The sequence below is a fragment of the Schistocerca serialis genome, chromosome 7 (assembly GCF_023864345.2).
Source record: "Schistocerca serialis cubense isolate TAMUIC-IGC-003099 chromosome 7, iqSchSeri2.2, whole genome shotgun sequence".
NCBI lineage: Eukaryota > Metazoa > Arthropoda > Insecta > Orthoptera > Acrididae > Schistocerca > Schistocerca serialis.
In genome coordinates, this window is record NC_064644.1 from 483,138,722 (window position 1) to 483,160,046 (window position 21,325).

Genomic DNA, 21,325 nt, shown 5'->3' on the forward strand with positions numbered 1-21,325 from the left:
TATTGCAACAAAAGCAGTAAAAAGGAAGTGTAACTTAAATTCGGAGTGCTGATTACATTTTTTACATCACTATTGTGCTAACTTTCAAAGGTTTAATCTTCAAGAATGGTTTGTGAAACACATCTAGAAAACTTTTGAATATAGCAAAATAAAACCTAGGCCTCTTTGCGTCCGAGCTTGGAATCATCACCACCTAGATTTTCGACGATTGCGCCATGATTTTACAATGACACCAGCGTGGGAAACACGAAAAGATGAGTGCCTAGTTTATTCATTATTACATGAAATGACTTTATTAACTGTGCTCTAATGACACCTGCCACATAATAACTTTGTTGTTGCCCTAAAATGCAGTATTTAGCAGCGTGAGCAACACCACAATCATTATGAAATTTTGACCTTCGTTGTGGTAAGGTTGTTGATCGAAGCGATCGTTTTGTTAAAAAGAAGTCTACGAATACTAGTGACAGTATGCTTGCACCTGTTTCGATTGTACAAGAGGTAGGATTTTTGCTACACGTCAATCAGGCATCCTGAAGATGGCGCAGAGTAACGCTTAAACTGGTAACAGAAATAAAATAAAACTGGAAATTTAGATGGCTGAAGGTGTTTTGATTTGACATTTTTATACCGAACGGCCAAGGTCCCGCAGCCAGTCTACATAGTGATGGACTTACAGAGACTAACTATAAATAGTCCCGGATGACTAGCCTTGCATCTTAAGGTAGTACATTCCTGACTAGAGTTGTAAACGGAAGAATAAAAGAGAACAACTGAGGACGTGTTGTACAGAGTGATTTTGATAAACCGTGGCAAACTGCAGGAAACGTTCCCTGAGAAGATGAGGAGAAGGAAAGGTCCTATGGACATGTGGGTGGAAATGCATGGTGTCTATGCTACAAGGTACAATGAAGTGCACGACATGTTGTGATATGAAATCACCGTTAGACAAGGTGTTCGAAATAGCCTACTGCCTTCTAAGCATGTGGGAAGACGAGGCGGCAGTGACTGGTGTACACGTTCAAATGCACCATCCTGCAACCGAACAGCGCAAAGAGAACATAATTGCCCAGTGTATGCACATCTGGGATGGACTCCGGATACACGACTTCCTTCAGCAACCACGCCCCCCCCTCCCCCCACCTGTAGAAATCTAAATGGTTGACGTCTGGTGACCAGGTGGGTCATGCGACTGGACCAGCATGTCCTATCTATCAGCCAGGGTTAATGATGTCGAGATGTCTCCGACGGAAATGCGGAAGTGAGCTGGAGCACCATCACGTAATAGCCAAATTACCCCTCATATCACCAGAAGCACGCCATCTAGCAGGAGTGGCAGGGTGACCTGCAGGAAATGCGATATGCCTCGCCTGTGAGGTGTTGTGATAGGATGACGGTCTCCTAAGCCTGTCGCCAATAATTCCTGACCATACACTGAGGCTGAATCAGTGCTGGTGGTTCGCTGTCATCGTAACGTCGGGACTCTCCACAGCACACAGCTGGTGTTATGATGGTTGATGATACCACCCCTCATAAATTTAGTCTCATCTGTGAATAGGCTGGACAACAGATATCCAAGTGCCGTGATAGCTTGGGCGACGAACCAGCGGCCGGCCGGGGTGTCAGTGCGTTTCTAGTCGCTACAGTCTGGAACCGCGTGACCGCTACGGTCGCAGGTTCGAATCCTGCCTAGGGCATGGATGTGTGTGATGTCCTTAGGTTAGTTAGGTTTAAGTAGTTCTAAGTTCTAGAGGACTGATTCCTCAGAAGTTAAGTCCCATAGCGCTCAGAGCCATTTGAACCATTTTTGAACGAACCAGCGACAAAACAGTCGCATCGAGGCAATTCTACATCTACGTCTACATGGATACTCTGAAAATCACACTCAAGTGCCTGGCAGAGGGTTCATCGATCCACACTCGCAATAACTCTCCACCATTCCAGTCCCGAACAGCGCGCGGAATAAACCACCATCCATATCCCCGTGCGAACCCTGATTTGAGAACTACTTTACCATGATGATCGCTCCCTCCCATGCCGGTCGGCGTCAGCAAAACACCTTCGTACTCAGAGCAGCAAGTTTGGCGACTGAAACCTCACGAGAAGATTCCGCCGCAACCGAAAACACTCTTGTTTCAATGATGTCCATCTCAACTACCACATCCCACCAGCGACACCCTCTCCCCTATTCATCAGCAACACAAAACGTGCTGCACCTCCCCAAACCCTCCTCATACACCCCACCATCTCCACCCTACACCACACAGCAACACTCTAAAAGAGGATGGACAATAGGACTGCCAGCAGTCTCCCCAGTAGATATGCTGCATCCCCTAATTGTCCCCCCAACAAAACGCAGTCTCTGTCTCACTTCCCTACAACGTCCTCTACGTGTTACCTCCAACCTAATCCAGTCACAAGTGCAATTAGTTGAATTTACGGCCTCTAGATCTGAATGATCCATTGTGTAACCGAAGTTCAGCGGACACCTCCGAGCACACATGTGGATGACACCACACCCTTCATCATGCAGGGCCAACCGCCAATCCTCGCACCATACGGATATCTTTTCTAAATCGTTCTGAAATTTGTTCTGATCCTCTGATGACCCCACCAGACGAGAACCGACAGCACCACCCGCAAATAACCCAATACAGAGCCCAGACCGTCCCCTAAATCGTTCATATAGATAAGGAACAGCAGAGGCCCCACAACAGTACACCGGGGAACACCAGAAACCAACTCTGCTTCATCCGACGTCCCCTTGCCAATCACGACGAACCGTGACCGCCCCCCTCCTCTCCACCCGACAGGAAGTCACGAATCCCGCCACACAAATGAGAAAAACTCCACAAGGAAGCAACCTGGCCTCAAGCCGCCTACGAGGTATGGTTCCAAAAGCCCCCCGGAAATCGATAAATACAAAATTAATCCGAAATCCCCTGTCAGCAGCACTGAAGGCCTCGAGCGAGTAGAGACCCAGTTGTGCTTCACAAGAAAGACGCCACCCAAACCCCCAGCGACCGTGTGTCAATAGACAGTTCTCTTTGGGGCAATTCACAATGCTCGAACACAATACACGCCCGAAAATCTCGCCACAAATCGACAACAATGACAAGGGCCTACAACCCAGCATATCACTCTCACTGGCCCTCCCAAATACTGGTGCCACTCGTGCAGCTTTTAGTCTCTGGGTACGGATGTTTCGTCTAGCGAGCGGTTGTATTTTATTGTTAAATATGGAGCTATTACATAACCATACTCTGAAAGGAACCTAAATGGTATACAGTCTGGACCAGAAGACTTGCTTTTGTTAAATGATTTAAGTTACTTCACTACTCCAACGATATCTATTTCTAAGTTACTCATGTTTGCAGGTCTTCTTGCTTCGAGTTCCTAGATAATTAGGCCTGCACCGTTATAAGCGATAAGGATGGTGGCAGTTGTCATGGAGAATGTTCCACACGATCGTCTGGTTTACCCCATGCTGGCGGGATACATGGTTGGTGCTGATACCAGGATCATATTCTATAGGGTTCAACATCTGTTCGTCCAAGGCCCGAGTACGTAATGGGTACGCCCGCCTTTCATGATTACTCATTCCCATACACGAGCCTGTCTTAAACAAACGATGAGACACTGTTCCAAATAGTTAATGGTGCAGCAGCTGTCGGCAGGGATACATTTCCCCTCAACACAGTCGTGCCAATACCTGCTCACTCCCATTTCTTTGGCCGTTTAGAAAGACCATGTCGGACTGTTTCTGGTTGTTATACCAGGTCATCGACTCTGAGCGCGGCATTATACGACACACGTGGGTACCTGAGTGAATCAGCAACAGCTATGAAGAGGGTGGCCTTTAGTGCCGATGCGTGAGCCGACCGCCGTCGTGAACAACATTACTGTACTCTTAAACGTGGGGCTAAAATACTATTACAGACAGAATATACCCACTTGACTGGTCGGCTGTCCTGTGTGCTTTTAATTCTTTAAACCTACACAGTCAAATATCTTTTATCTACTCCTTCAAGTGGCGGTAACTCCCCTGGAACCCATTTCCGACCATGTGTCCATCTGGCATTTTTCCCATCATAGCCTCTCAGGGGTCTTTTCCTGCAGTTTCTCCAATTGTGAATAGCAGGCGTTTAAGCCCTTGTTGTACTAGCTTCACTGTTATGTCATCAATTTATTTTTGTATGTCAGTTAACCGCCGAAGGCCAAAAAATAAATAAATCGTTTCATATCCTCACAAGAATAACTTAAACACACGGAGGGAGCTGCTTAGATCAGACAGTCAGACGGGAAGGAACGGACTGTTGTAATCGAAGAAGTATACGTGCGTTTTCTAAAAGCCTAAGGTCATTTTTTCCTGGTTTTGGTCATCAATCTTTCCGCACGCTTTCATTGTCATCCTACATTTCTTCTTATCTTGAGCAAATCTTTTCGCCACTACATAACTATTAATCTGATCATTTGTGATAATCTGTGTTGCAAACTATACGGGGTGTTCAAAAAGTCTCTCCGCAGTGCCGTATGATTGTTAGCCGAGCGTCCCGCACTATTGTTCGTCTGCCTGGGTTATTTCCCTTCAAGTGGACTCTACCAACATTCCACTGTTTCGTTTATCTCAGCCAGCGTCAGTAGTATCGGAGTGTGTCGTTACGTGTTGGCGCGAACTTTTAAGTTTAGTTTCTTTGTTCGTTTGTTTCGTTTTTGTCACTGTTAGAATGCTAACCATTGAAGAACGTGTGTTTTTAGCCGAACAAGTGTTCAAAGCTTGCGGTAAATACACAGTTTCAGTTCGTCAAAAATTTAATTCAGTTCTCCCGCATCCCGATACTGTGTGAGATTTGATTAACAAATTTCGAAGTACGGGTTCAGCGACAGATGCACCGAGAAGTAGTCGTCCTATCGTTGTGTCTGAGGGTAAACTACTCGATATTTCCGAGAAAATGCCCATGAGTGCGAGCAAGTCAGTAAGAAAACTCGCCCAGGAAATCGATGTTAGTATCGGAACGGCCCACACAACTGTAAGGAAAAAAATTATAACTTTCCCCATACAAAGTTACAGTCGTGCAAGAACTGAAAAATACTGATCATGGCAAGAGACTGCATTATTGTCAATGGTTCAATAATTTCGTTCGACAAAATGGAAGGGATATTTTTAATGAAACGTTTTTCACTGATGAGGCGTGGTTTCATTTATCTCGCAAAATTCTGGTATGTGGAGTACTGTAAATCCGTTGTGTACTCATGAGGAACCACTTCATTCTGTGAAAATAGGAGTTTGGATTGCAATTTCTAGACATCGGATTGTGGGTCCCATATTTTTCAACGAAACAATAAACGCACAACGATACTGCAGTGATATTCTGTACCCATTCATAGGAGAACTTATGTTAAGTGAAATTCTGAAAACTTGGGCTCAAAGCTATCCGCAATGCGGCCAAGTAACTAACAGAGCCGTGTTTTAAACCTTAAAGAACAATCACTTCCTCCAAATTGGAATTCGTGCAGAAGCTGATCATTCAAGGAGGCAGCAACCAAAATTCAGGTACTAGCTACGACTTATAGTAAAAATCTCAATCAAAAATAAATCTCTCTCTCTCTCTATCTCTCTCTCTCTCTCTATCGAAACACATATATAACTATTCATATTATTATAAAAAAGTCATTTTATAGTCACAAGTCGCCGACCGTCGAACTTAAGTTATTTGACTACCGTCGGCACCAGCCGTTGCTACAGAGATAGATTTTCAGAGCAGCAGATGGGCTACTGATGAGAAGTTAGACTGAGAGATAGTACCAGAGGATTCTTCAAATGTCTTTTAACAAATGGGGGCACTTAGAATTTCTACCCCGATTCCTTAATCATCCTCGCTAACTTCCTACTTCGCACCACTTATAGCTTGTATCTAGCAGCTGTCGGAGCTCTACAGACAGCCCACGCTATCTTCCACTCATCAAATACTCGACTGAGGTGAGACCCCTGTTGCTGCAGATATGTATCCCTCACATTCCCTCTTGGGACCGACATTGTGCCCTCATTTCTGGTGTATCTGTCCCGGGCGGCAATTTCAGGGAGCGCCAAATTCATATTCTTGCAGAAAGAAACCATGTTTCACAAAACGTCTAGCATCCAGCGCATTGTTCAATCGATCATTCATATGAATTTGAAACGCATCCCTGTTGGTTTTTGAACAATTTTGAACACGTTCTAAATTATTTCTGAACGAATCATAAGTTGTTTTTTGAGTGTGTGCATAGTGTTCTCTATGTCTCTGCCAGGGAAATCCCCTTTGTAACATGAAATAAAAAAATTTTCCGCAGACAAAAGAGCACGGGGCTATAAGAGCTGAGCCGAATTTAAACCCGGACGGGTGAATACCAGTCGCTGTTTGTTTATGTGACTGGTTGGTTGTGCGAATGATGAACGTTGTTATAATTACCAGCGAAATCCATAGCTTCAGACTACCAGAGTGGGATTAAACGACGAACGGAAATAACAAGCCAGAAAGATTACATTTTATCTTCTCGGTGTATCCGAGATAATGAAATTTTGACGGAAACATTTTGTCAGATCACTACACTACTGACGGCCAGCTTTACAGTCCCCGGTTAGCAGCCGGTTACGTTCTATTCCCGGTATAGCGCGGAAAACGCGTTGTACGAACAGGCAATAATGCCTAACAGAAGAAAAAACACGGTATAACTAAATGTGATTCTGGCAGGGTTAGTGAAGTTATCCCGAGAATAAGTCTTGACAATGGCACGAATGGAGAAGTAGTGATGACAAGATTGTTCGTTAGAATAAGGAAGGAGAAGAAACTGGGACATCACACAAATTATATGAAAGAATATGACGATTCCAAATTTATGTAAATGCGCACAACTATTACTTTTCGATATCATGCTTGGGAAACTGGAGCATATGAATGAAATGTGAAACTTTTCCCTAACGCAAAGCATTTTGCTTGTAATAATCCTAACAGGCATTTGATATCGGTACTTCGTAACATTCTGTCGTGTTATTTATGTAAATGAGGTATATAAAAATAACCATTTGTACTAAAACTGTCTCGCTTATTTGGCGTGAGTTACAATTGCTGCAATGTTAGAAAGGCCTTTTCGTATCGTCTAGCAGACAGTGACAAAATATACGTAATCAAATCGAGAAACCACACCACTATTGGGTACTATTCGCATTAACAGCTTTTTCAGCATTAGACAACGACGTTTAGACGAACTTTAATGAGGTAATAGATTCTTTCGCAGAAAGGAAAGGACGCCATATAAAGCTGTAGTAAGGTTAGAGAGAAAAAAATGCTGGGACCTACAGATTGAAGAAATGTCTACCGCCTTGAAACTTTCCTGGCAGATTAAAACTGTGTGCCGGACCGAGACTCGAACTCGGGATCTTTGCCTTTCGCGGGCAAGTGCTCTACCATCTGAGATACCCAAGTACGACTCGCGCCCCATCGTCACAGCTTTACTTCCGCCAGTACCTTGTCTCCAACCTTCCAAACTTTACAGAAGCTCTCCTGCGAAACTAGCAGGACTAGCACTCCTCAAAGAAAGGATATTGCGGAGTCGTGCTTGGGTAGCTCAGATGGTAGAGCACTTTCACGCGAAAGGAAAAAGTCCCGAGTTCGAGTCTCGGTCCGGCACACAGTTTTAATCTGCCAGGAAAGTTTCATATCAGCGTACACTCCGCTGCAGAGTGATAAACCTCATTCTCTATAGAATGAGATTTTCACTCTGCAGCGGAGTGTGCGCTGATATGAAACTTCCTGACAGATTAAAACTGTGCGCCCGACCGAGACTCGAACTCGGGACCTCTGCCTTTCGCGGGCAAGTGCTCTACCAACTGAGCTACCGAAGCACGACTCACGACCGGTACCCACTGGCAGAAGTACAGCTGTGAGTACCGGCCGTGAGTCGTGCTTCGGTAGCTCAGTTGGTAGAGCACTTGCCCGCGAAAGGCAAAGGTCCCGAGTTCGAGTCTCGGTCGGGCACACAGTTTTAATCTGCCAGGAAGTTTCTCATTCTGTCTACTGCCTTGTTTGTCTCGTGTCTTTACTGGTTTTATGTTTCCTATATTTAATTTCATGTCACACAAAAGAGAAAGTTATTAGCGAATAGGCAATAAAGGGTGTAAATTTACTGAAGAGTTATTATTCTCCGGATCACAAATAATCCCAATCAGTATTAATTGTTAGGTTTTTTTTTAAGGGGGGATAGGATGTCAATTCGGATGACTGGGAGGGGAAGAGGCACCACAGTGCATTTTATTTTCCGCTGTCCTGAATTTAGGTTTGGTGGCTTCCATTACAAAATATACAAGTTCCTGAATTCCACGGAGTGAAATGCAGTGAGGTACGACAGAAAACTACTGGGTGAAGATGCGTGGCACTGCACTTTGCCACACTTAAGACCAAATAACATGTCTTACATTTACCCGAAGATATATGTTTTATATAACAAACTGTTCAGAAAGATGTGTGCTAAAAAACGAACATATTTTTGAAAAGTCTTTTTTTTTTAATTTTTGACGGCCTATCTCAAGCGCTCGAGTGTTTTCAAGTTGTTGCCCCGGTTCGGATATATCGTAGGTCCGGGGTTGGTTACTACCAGAAGTTGGGCATCAGTAACCGTTACGGGACAGGCGGACGATATAAGGAGTACTGCTAGTGTAGGGAAGTAAGTTCACAGGATATAAAAATCGTTACTCTAGTCCGCACGTGAAGATGAATCGTTAAATCTTTACCGATTACGCAGCAATCGAGTCAAGTTATCAACCGAAAATACGCTCGCTGTCTGAGCGTGAGGATAAGAAAGTAGCAATCATGGAGAGCTTTATATTTTGAGGGGAAATTTTACAGAACTAGTGTAAATGTAAGGACGTGACAGAGTAGCAAAGAGGGACAATCGTGCTTGGCTATCCGCATGGGGCCATTCAGTATGTGAAGCTGTTGGATTTGCAGATCTTTCACGGCAGACTCTTCACGTGTTTACAAGCAGAATTGTAATCGGTAAAATATCCTGACAGAGGGACCGGAGACGCGTTTGGCGGTTTATGAATCAAAATCGCTTCCAAACCCGGCAGGAATCGGTGCAGGCAATGAATTTGTGAAGTCCATCACAACCTGTTAACGAGAGAACATTGCGACGGGAACTGCATGCTATGAAGATTTGGAGTCCGGCACCTTGTAGGATACTCACACAGGCTCTCAAAGCCAACAGCATAGGTCACCGGGCTGGAAGAATACGTGACTGGTTTTCTGTACACTGCCCGATCCCGAGTGGCCTGCAAAGTCACCAGACTTGAACCCCACAGGAAATCGGTGGAATATGTTGGAACAGCGGGCAAAACGCCGACGTCACCATCCCCTAAATTTGGGGGATTTTCGTGATCAAATTCTCAACGAGTGGCTACCTGCAGAACGTTGCGGGCTGACTTCCTAACCGGTTCTTAAGTCCACGGGGAAGTTACATGATATTAAATGATGCTTGTAATGACTTCTGTAGGGCTGACTAATTTTTTGTCTAGTGAGCTAATGATCGCTTCGTTGGCGTTGAAGGTTTTCGTATAGCACCAGGATCCTAACTTCCTGTGTTCAGGCTGGCTTCCCACAGCAGAAAGTGTCATCGACCTCGATTAGGGAAGTGGATAGCAGTACCATCACACTGTCGAAGATGCTGTGAGAGACGATTTCAAAGATTTCAAAGTGCTGCAGTGACTGGAAGAAATGTAAAACCGGTGCTTTTATTATTACAGTGTCAATGAGCCACAGCTGGAATTGACCAACTCGCACTAATTCCCGGCTGAAACAATTTGTAGGGTTATGAAACGGAATGATCACATTGGATCAGTCGGAAGTAAAGTAAGTGGCAGATATCGGTTTCTTGCTAGAATATTGGGGAAATTCAGTCAATCTACAGAGCCTTTTGCGTGCAAAACAGTCATGTGACCCATCCTAAAATATTTGAAATACAGCAAAAGTAGTATATGATGTTTGCAACCATATTGACACTTATAAAAATTATAAATTACGCTGATAGGCTGCTAATAACAGACACAGCACGTTGGTTATCACATTAGGCATTTTTGGCTTAGTCCATCATCGGATGATCAAAATACAGAGTTGATGAGAATATTTAGACACAAACAATGTCACACATTAAAATTCACAATGATAAGACTATAGTGCCAATCGGTCAGTATCAATGTTGATGTTGTACTGACGTTAATGTTGATCACTTGGCACTACCATCTTACCATTGTGGGTTTTTATGTGTGACATTGTTGGCGCCTAAAGTTTCTGCATGAACTCTGTATTTTGATCGTCTGATGATGGGTTATGCCCAAAACGCGTAATGCAATAAAGGAATTCAGCTAAGATCTCGTGACTGTTATTAGCAACCTATCAGCATTGGTTATAATTTTTATACCCATCGTAAAATATTTCACAAGTGTGTGGAACCAAATAAGACTAACGGAGTATATTATAACTATACAAAGAAAGGCTATATGTATGGTCAGAGGATTGTTTAACTGATGGAAGAGGGTCACGTAGATGATATAAAGCTAAACTGGTGGACGCTCTAATTGTAGGATACACACAAAATATGCCGTCAAAGCCTAATTATCAAGGTTAAAGTGGCAGTTTTAAGTGAGGAAATCGAAAATACACGGGATGTACAAAGTAAAACTGCCCCGGAAAATGTTTCACGCATCTACTGGTACGCAACCCAACTTAATCAGTCACATCTCGGGCAGATATCATAGTCGGGCTGCCTATCATTAGGTGCGTGAAACATTTCCCGGACCAATTTCACTTTACCCACCGTGTAGTGCAACCCCCTACATACCGCTCCCATAGGTATCGTAATTAACGAGGAGGTACTGAATCGAATTAAGGAGGAAAGAAATTTATGTCACAACCTGACTACAAGAAGGGGTCGGTTGGTAGGACACGTTCTGAGACATCAAGGGATCACCGATTTAGTATTGGAGGAAAGCACGGAGGTTAAAAATCGTAGAGTGAGACCAAGAAATGAATAGAGTAAGCAGATTCAGAAGGATGTAATTTGCATTAGTTACTCGCATATGAAGAGCCTTGCACAGAGAGTTGCATCAAACCAGTCCTCGGACTGAAGGCCACAGCAACAGGTATCTCTGATCCAAGATGAGACTTGTAATTGCTCGCACAGAGCCGTTCTTCTCACACTACATACGTGTATGGAATGAAAAAAGAAACCCTAACATCGTTTCCGTTGCTACGTGAAAAGTACCGGATCACAAATACATAGTTCCTGAGTTTGAAACCAGGTCGGTTCTAGAGATTTTTCGTCCCTTATCACTCACTGACACCTGGAAAAGAAATGTCAGTGTGGATTCGAACTCAAAATATACGATGGCAGAAAATGAAGGGTGTAGCTCCCTTATGGAACCCGAAGGTATACACTGCTTACATCTGTACTGGGCACAGCTGCGACATCCTCCTAGTATTTGTAGCAAGAATCGTTAGTGACGTCTGTTTTCGGGGCAACGTCTGTGAAATCTGGACCCGTATGTAACAGGCAGTCCCAGAACTTTTTGCCAATCTAAAGTTGAAACTATCAAACGTGATAACTAAGATACTCAGGTTCTAGAAAATACTGTCATATTTTGCATGGCACATGACTGCAAATTTCCAGAAAAACGCTTAGTCTGCAACAGGGTATATTTGTCTAGAGCAGTGGTTCCCTAACTTTTGTATCAGGTGCACCATCCTTTGCAACCCCAGAATATCTCTTGCCCCTATATTTACTTATTTATTTAATTTATTTACTGATTTGCTTCTGTCAGAATCATTATTTGCCAGTAATCTACATTCCACTTCTCGTCAAAATCAATAGTATACTATTAATGACATTGTTGAGGTATGTCCACTATATCACACTCCAAGGAAAAATGGAGACATTTCCAGTGTTTTAACTAACTGTTATTTCACATGCAGTGCCACTTCTTCGATGCTACATTGCACACTGTTGTTTGAAAGAGGTGTCGTGTCCATTTTTCACTGGCTGTATTCTCCAAAAGCAAATCTGATTGCTTTAAGAATGGAAGATTTGATTAATTTCTCCCCGATAGTATGATATGTTTTGCTTTTTGCCATTAAGTAAGAAATTTTATATGATTCTTTTTAAAAGTTTCTCATTTTCCTCCTGCAGGATCCCAGTAGAGTTCGGTGTCATACTGTTACATCAATTTCTTTTTTCCAACAAATAACGGTTTTGGCTTATTTTTCAACGGCAGATGAGCTGTTGCTAGATGACGTTCCCGATGGAGAAGCCACAGTGAGTCATTGCGGAGAACATTATGACACACAAGACGCTGTGGCACTTGGATATTGTCTTTTTCAATAGATGTGCGTCTATATTTAATATAGTAGTCATTATGCAATCTTCGTTTAACAGATATTTTCGCTCAACGTACAAAACCAATAAAAATATGATTTACTTCTAAGGAGCACATAGGCTTAATACCGAGTTAAGAATGCAGAACGCAGACTGAAGAATGCGTTGTGTCAGCAATACCTTCTTGACGCGTGAGGCAAAGCTGGTACTGCCGACCCAACAAAAAATGCTCTCATTAACATTAATAGGAATATAAAGTTTTTGACTTGTCTAACTGCATGTGCCATCTTTCCTCTGAAAACAGTTCCGAGTAAAAATGCTGTACAATGCGGATGTAGTCTTTCGCCCGTGCTGTGCAGTCCCTTATAGGTTGAAGAAACAATGACAGAAATAAACGTTAAAGAGTGTGATAAAAATTCAGAGTGAAAGAATATCAATGATGAGATTCACTGACAACGTTACTATCCTCACTGAAAGTGAGGGAAAATTGCAGGAACTGTTCGTCGAATGAACAATCCGTTGTTGAGTACAGAATATGGATTGAGAGTAAACTGGTGAATGACAAACGTTGTGCTGGGTAGTAGAACTGACATTTGCGGTAAACTTAGCATCAAAAAATTAGTGACCACGAATTCGACGAAGTTAAGGAATTCTGGCATCTTGGATGGATGAAGCAAGGAGGGAATAAAAAGCAGCCTAGCACAGGCAAAACAGGTTTTCCTGACCAAGAGATGGTGTTATCAAACATACACATTATTTAAGGAAGAAATTTATTAGAAAGTACGTCTTGACAATAGCGTTGTGTGGTAGCGAGTTATGGAGAATGTGGAACGGTGAGAATCGAAACGTTTCAGATGTGGTGCTAGACAAGGATATTGAGAATTAGGTGAACTCAACAAGAATGAGGAGATTCTACGCAGAATAGATAAAGAAATGAATACGTGGGAAACACTGACAAGAAGAAGGAACAAGATGATAGTGCATGTGTTCAGACTTCTGAGAACAACGTGTATGGTACTGCAGGGAATTGAAGACGTAGGGTGCTACTTTGACATGAACCGGTTGGCACACGAGAGGAATTCCTAGGGAGCCACATCATCAGAAGAGTGTTGGGAAAAAAAGCTGCTATGTGAGTTAATGGATTTAATTCCACGTTAAAATGGAGGCTTCAGTAAAATGGTCGCGTAAGCCTGTTCACAGTCCGCAGAAAGGCTAGCTTACGACGCACGCGACTCTGCCATCCCTAGCAAAGCACTAAGGTGTCCACAATAGCCTGCGGGTTTTTCCATCTCGTAATGAAAGACTTCTTTACCGGTGGCCAAGCAAACGTACTGGAGTTGCTACTATCATCGCTAAAAAAGAAAATGGCATTCTGAACTTTAGGTGGCGGTGTAAGCATTGTGAGAGCAACGTCGCTAATGGCACGTAACGACTCCAGTGTTGTGTCCTTGCGCTATTTCTCGGAACAGTATAGTGGCGTGTCTGTGTGTTGTTAGGGGGGGAGGGAGGGGGATTGGTGGGCCCAGGGCATTAAAGGTATGTGGAGGGGGGAGGGGTGGGGGGAATGTTGCCAGGGCGTGCTCCCGCTTGACGCGCCGGCCTGCTCACGTCATGCGACAATTACGCAACGGCCCTAATTCCCCCTCATGTAGCAAGAATTTGCCCGACAGCCACATCAACACGCACACAGCTGCTGGCCATTGCTAGTCACAGGGTTAACCTGCAGTGTAGCTTAAGTTTTACAAGTCGCGTTTGAAAACTCATCTAAGAAAGAGGACCTTACAGACATACCATCGTTTGACCGTCGGAAAACCCTCGGACCAAGGACATCAGAACTTTCCACTCCAATGTCAAGTGCCACTCGACATCGCGAAATTTGTTTTCCGCTCCGATGTCGAGCCTCATTCGACACGACTTTTCGAAGCTCTCAGACGTATTTTGAGTCTACTAGGCATTATTGCTGCAGTGTGCTGCCATCTAGGAGAACTAGTGTTAACTCGGTGTCGAACAGTAGCAGTTTTGGTAAGTCAAAGATTGTAATTATTACGTTCAAGTCCACGCGCTCGAAATGGCTAGTTCTGCACGCACAGTCCTTTCTGAGGAAGAGATTTTAGATCTTTTAGAGCAATCTCTAAATGAAAACGAGAGTAAAAATGATTTTGATTATGATAGAGTTTCATTTCAAAACAATTCGAGTGACAATGACGAAGAAAACAGTGACAATGTGCATGTTTATAGTGATTCAGCAGAGGATTCGTGGCGAATGTGGCACTGACTTCACAGATTTTGCTATTGATGAATCAAAGTGTGGTTTTATAACAAAGTAGTTCTGTTCCATCATCGCCCGTCGGATTCTTTCAATTAATTTTTACAGATAACCTATTTCAACAAATAGCAAATGAAACGAATAGGTATGCTACATCAAAAATACGTAAAGTGACACCACTTCCACAACATGGTGCATGGTGCGACTAGAGAAATGTTACCATGGAAGAAATGAAACGCTTCCATGGCGTGCTACTGAATATGGCATTACAAAAGTGTAAGAACTTGCAGGACTTTTTTTCAAGAGAATGGTTACAATCATCCAATTTCTTTCCAGACTGTTTTAGTCGCCGACGATTTACGCAAATTTTCTGGGCACTTCATGTTTCTAATCCGACGAGGGCTACACATGTCAGTCAGGTTCAGTCACGTCTGAGTAAAGTGACAAATGTACTGAATTACTTCTGTGGCACGTTTCTCGAAATTTATCGACCATATCAGTATTTAGCTGCTGATGAATCTACAGTATCGTTCAAGGGTAGTGTATTATTCAAAATGTACAGTCCTCAAAAACCAACAAAATGGGGACTCAGAGTTTATGTAATTTCGGATTCATCAAATGGTTATGTCTGCAGTTTGATACCCTATTTTGGCGCTGTAACAACTGAGTCATTGATTGGTCCGCACTTGAATTTTTCTGAGAGAATAGTTCTTCAGCTGCTCGCTAATATCGTAAATGCAACAGGGCAATCAGGGTATCATTTGTACACTGACCGTTTTTATACAAGTGTTGCATTAGCTGATGAGCTGTTGAAACAGGACATGCATCTCACAGGAACGATTCAGGCCAATCGCAAAAACCTTCCAGCTGCAATCAAGGAAGGAGCTCTGCGTCTAAGGAAGCACGAAATAAATTGCCTCCGCAACAACAAAATGATGGTTCTGGCGTGGCAAGATGTTTTCTACAAAAGCCAATAACTCAGTGTCACTTATAGAAAGGAGAAACAGAAAGGAAAGGGAAGAAATAAAGAAACCAAATGTAATTATTGATTATACTTCAAAGATGGGTGGAGTTGATCGATCTGACCATTTTATTTCGAGTTACGGTTTTCTAGCGAAAAGTCTCAAGTGGTGGCGAAAACTATACTTCTGACTGTTGGAGGTAGGACTTGTAAACAGCTATTTACTATACAAGAATCACTGTGAGAAAAACAACTTTGCAATACCGTCTCACAAAGCTTTCCGTAAAAGTGTTATAAGAGGATTAGTTGCCGAAGAAAGAACTCAAGGACAGAAACGAGGACGTCGTTCAACTTCTGATGACGAGGAACGCTTGAATGAAAAGTTTCACAATATCAACGAGCTTCCTGGGAATAAGCATAAGAAGCATAAGGATTGTGCAGTGTGCTCAGACAGAAAAAAGAAAGGTGGAGGCGGGAAACTATGTATTACTGCGAAACATGCTCACGAAACCCAGCTCTCCACCCTGAAGACTGTTTCAAAAAATACCACACAATGGAAAGTTTTGTACTGTAAAAGCTTACGTAAATATATGAATGAAAGCACACATTTTGTTTTAATGTACACCCCAATTGTTGGCCAGCGGCCACATTGCTTCCACAAAGAGATCCGCGAAAATCTCTGCGGTGCACAGCCGCCCAGGCGGCGGCGATTTAAATAAGAGCGCGCGGAGCCGCCCTGTGTCTAACTTATGGAGTGCAAAGGGTTAAAGCTGATTTCCCTGGCGCTGAGAAGGGACAGTCCTCCAGGCCCGGATGGAGTCCCAAGTCGAATTTTGCTCAGGGTACTCTTCGGCACTGGCGCGTGATGTACTTCCAATTCGTTGCAAATCTCTCGAGCAGCGCAAGGTACCAAGCACAGCTGACTCTTTTATACGAGGGTCACTCCAAAAGAAACGCACACTATTTTTGTAAAAATACAGTTTTCATTCTGCATGTGTGAAAGTTTTTCAGTGTGTAGATACATCCTTCCCGCTTGTTTCCAAACTTAGTTCAACGTGCTATCATAGACTTCCTGTGCTGTGAAAACGAGACAGTGGGAAACATCCACAAGAGGATGAATAAGGTGTATGGAGATGCTGCTGTCGATCGCAGCACAGTTAGTCGGTGGGCAAGCAGGTTACGTGACGAAAGCGGGCACGGCAATATTGAGGATTGTCCTCGCAGAGGCAGGCCTCGTTCTGCACACACTCCAGACAATGTGCAGAGAGTTAACGAATTGGTGACTGCTGACAGAAGCATCACAGTGAACTTCCAGCTCGACTGAGTCGTGTTCGACCACATCGGCAAAAGTAGGATGTTTTGCTGTTGCACGACAATGCACGGCCACATGTCAGTCAAAAAACCATGGAAGCGATCACAAAACTCGGATGGACAACACTGAAACACTCGCCTTACGGTCCTACCTGTCTCCATGTGACCATCATCTCCTTGGGAAACTGAAAGACTCTCTTCGTGGAACAAGGTTTGAAGATGATGACTCCCTTGTGCACGCTGCCAAACAGTGGCTCCAACAGGTTGGTCCAGAATTTTACCGTGCGGGTATACAGGCGCTGGTTCCAAGATAGCGTAAGGCAGTTGAGAGGGATGGAAATGATGTGGAGAAATGAAAATATTGTTCCTAAAGCATTTATCTACACACCGGAAAACTTTCAAACATGTAGAATAAAAGATGGATTTTTTAAAAAAATAGGGTGCATTTCTTTTGGAGTGGCCCTCGTATAATAAGAGTAAAAGAACGGACTCGCAAAACTGTAGGCCAATAACCTTCACATCGGTTTGCTGAAAACTCTTCATCATATTCTAAATTTCAACATAATTAATTTCCTTGAGACAGGAAAACTTTTGTCCATAAATCAGCATGTATTTAGAGAGCAAGAATCGTGCGAAACTCAGTTTGCCCTTTTTTTGGACAATATCCCGCGAATCACGGATGAAGGACAACAAACATTCCATATTGCTAGAATTTCTATATGATGTAATGAGTGACAGCTTCTCTAGCTCTAGAAAAATGAATATTAATGCAAATAAGTAGATCAAAACAATCCTGAAATGTTCGAATACGGAATTAGTGGTGTGCTGCTTGATACAGTCACGTCCAGGCGTAACGTTGCAAAACTGGGTGAAATTGACGAGAATGTGTGATCGGCAGTGGAACGAGGTTATGGTTGACTTCGGTTTACTGGGAGGATTCTTAAGTGTAGCTCATCTACAAAGACACCGAGTGTGGAACAGTAATGCGAGTGTTTTGGATCCCGACCAGGTCGCGAATAATTCACTCGAGCCGGTCGGGGTGGCCGAGCGGCTCTAGGCGCTACAGTCTGGAACCGCGCGACCGCTACGGTCGCAGGTTCGAATCCTGCTTCGGGCATGGATGTGTGTGATGTCCTTACGTTAGTTAGGTTTAAGTAGTTCTAAGTTCTAGGGGACTGATGACCTCAGAAGTTGAGCCCCATAGTGCTCAGAGCCAGCCAATTCATTCGAACCAAGGTGGAAGATAAAACTGGAACAACAGGAAGGAAACCAAATAACGAAATTTTACTTATTGTGTTTTTACAGTGTAGTAGGAAGAATACATTATTAAAGTTTTAGTGATTCTAGATATGTTACTGGTAGGTACTACCTAAACTCAAATGGGAATTCCCGGAGGCAAGACAGCATTCTTTTAGCGAAACGCTGTAGAGAAAATATAGAGAACCATCATTTGCGGCTTGTTGCAGAATGATTCAACTGCTGCCATCGTATATTTCGGGTAAGAACTGCGAATATAAAACAAGAAAATCAGGGGTCGTATAAAGCATATAGACGGTACCTTCCCCCTTGTACCTCCTGCGAGCGGAACAGGACGGGGAATGACTAGCAGGGAAACACCCTCAGCCATGCACCTTGTGGTGGCTATATGTAGATGTAGATGTGTCCAGACACTGTCAAAAGGCTCTCGACAACTAAACAGTTTGAAGGGTTCAGAACAGTTTCGGAAATCGTGAATCAACTAGCGATGGGCTCTGCCGTACGTGCAATCTTACTCAGGTGGAGTGAACGTACAGGAAACCGACAGCGTTAATATTCAGCGTACAGAAAGGATTATGATGAAGAAAGGAACAGAGTGCGGCTCGAGATAACAGCGACTGAAGTAAAATTAATTAAAGCGAAATTGTAGAACACGGCTTTGAAGTAATAAGGAAGCTACAATATTGCTTCGTGGACAAACATCATAAAGGCTAACAGCGAATCGGACAGTAGATTCGGTGCAGTACTTATTAAATCTTCAGCGTGAAGAACACTAATAGCTGTGCCAATATGAGTACACAGCTGCGATCAAATGAACCTAGGGACTAATGCATTCGAACCAGGGTGGAAGATAAAACTGGGACAACGCGAAGGAAAGGCCGCGGTGGCCGAGCGGTTCTAGGCGTTTCAGTCCGGAACCGCGCGACTGCTACGGTCGCAGGTTCGAATCCTGCCTCGGGCATGGATGTGTGTGATGTCCTTACGTTAGTTAGGTTTAAGTAGTTCTAAGTTCTAGGGGACTGATGACCTCAGATGTTAAGTCCCATAGTGCTCAGAGCTATTTGAACATGAGGAAAGCAAATAACGAAATTCTACTTATTGTTTATTTACAGTGTTGTAGGAAGAATACATAATCAGATTTTTAGGGATTTAGGGTATAGAGCGAGAAAAATTTAATATCCATAGCTGCCACCTCTCGCAGCAAAATTGGCTCTTATCCGGCTTTTATGAGGTATAACGGTTTGCCATCTTATGCTGCTTCAACACTATGACAGACTTCATCAACAGTAGCGCATGGCGAGTGGTGGTGTGCCCATCTCCTACGTAGGGATGTTTGAAATAGATATCTCAGGAAGGTACTAGCGAGGGCAGCAGTCGAACACTCTCTGTATCGATGTACTGCACGTCAGGACAGCACGGACAACACGCGGTCTTGCGTTATCTTGTTGAACGACGCCGTCAGGTAGACCTTAGTTCTTCAGAAAGGTCCAAATTACTCTCTACGCGCGCCAGACATAATCTTGTTGTGCACCCAATGGGACCTCATATTATGGAGCCAAGTAATGATCCCATATCACGATGACGAATGCAATCTAACAAAGTTCGCATTCCTCGGAACCTCTGCACACGGATACGTCTATCGTGAAGTACTACGTAGAACCGGGACTCGCCTGAAAAGACGAAGTGTACTCACTCCTGTGTCCAGCGTTGTCGTTAAGCTTACCATTGTTGGGTGTCTCTCTCTGCTGCCACTTCAAGGGAAGCAGCGACAATGGTAGCCGTGCCGGCAATCCGTGGTGCTGCCGACGTCGTTGCGCTGTCCATGAAGGTACTTATTTTGCTGTAAACAGGCCCAAGCCCATTTCTTGAAGTTACGTACTTGGCTGTACGATCCTGCGAAGCCGAGCGAACAGTGCTTCTCTCCGCTCAGGCGCTAGCCACGTGAGGTCATTGAGATTGTGCATGGCGTTGAATACGGCGCTCCAGAACCCACCAATTTCATATTCGCATGACGGTTGTGGGATCCTGAACAACGCAAGCAGCAATAGACTGCAGAGTCAATCGGCTACTACCCATTTGATATTGATTTCTGACAGAAACTAGCTCTTGGTACACAAGTTACAACACGATCTTCTCACAACTAAAAAATTGACCCAGAAAGGAAGTACCGCTTGGATATTAAAAAAGATTAGCAACTTTTAATTTATATTTTATCACAAAAGAATCAACACACCTTAAATTATTTTTCAATGTACTAATTATGCGATCTAACCGTTGGATCTTATCTTCGTACTTGCAACATACTCACTTCGTAGAAATCGGTCGCTAGCGATGTGAATTAGTTTTGGACTTTTACCTTGATCTCATCGTCGCCTGCAGAGTGCTGGCCTGCAAGAATTCTTCAGATGAGAAAACAAATGAAAGTCAGATGGAGCTAGGTCCGGACTGTAAGGAGAATGACGCAATCGTTCGCAGCGAAATGACTCAAGCAGCGTCGTCGTAACGCTTGGTGTACGCTGTCGAGCGTTGTCATACACAAACACAATACCATAAGTCAGTAACCCACGCCTTTTGTTATGCATTCCGCACCATAAATTTTTCGGTGTCTCGGAGTAATCTGTAGCATTGATTGTTGTGTCCCGTTTCATCCAGTTCACTAACAAAATTCCCTGAAAGTCCCGAAACACGGTGAATGTGATTTATCTTGAAGAAAGAGGTGGCTTTGCTTTTTTTTGGTTTCGGGGAACCCGTACGCCGCTATTTCAGTGACTGACGTTTCGTTCCAGGTGTCTCGTAATAAATCTATGGTTGATCACCTGTGACAATCCTTTTCCAATTCTCTTTTCCTTCTGTCGCGGTCTAAGGCGCCATGTTACTGACTGCGCGGCCTCTCCCGCAGGAGGTTCGAGTCCTCCCTATGGCATGGGCGTGTGTGTTGTTCTTACAAGGGAACCTCCCCATCGCACCCCCCTCAGATTTAGTTAGAAGTTGGCACAGAGGATAGGCCTTGAAAAACTGAACACAGATCAATCGAGAAAACAGGAAGAAGTTATGTGGAACTATGAAAAAAATAAGCAAAATATACAAACTGAGTAGTCCATGCGCAACATATGCAACATCAAGGAGAA

General features: G+C 43.6%; 1 protein-coding gene and 1 non-coding gene across 2 annotated transcripts in view; both read right to left on the minus strand.

The window, feature by feature from the left end:
* The window catches only part of LOC126413159 (protein O-mannosyl-transferase TMTC2-like), an 899,537-nt gene that overhangs the window by 484,034 nt on the left and 394,178 nt on the right, over positions 1-21,325 (minus strand). The gene's annotated exons all lie outside the window — the stretch shown is intronic.
* Trnas-cga (transfer RNA serine (anticodon CGA)) lies at positions 7,808-7,882 on the minus strand. The gene has a single exon. It is a non-coding gene; the product is annotated as a tRNA-Ser (tRNA).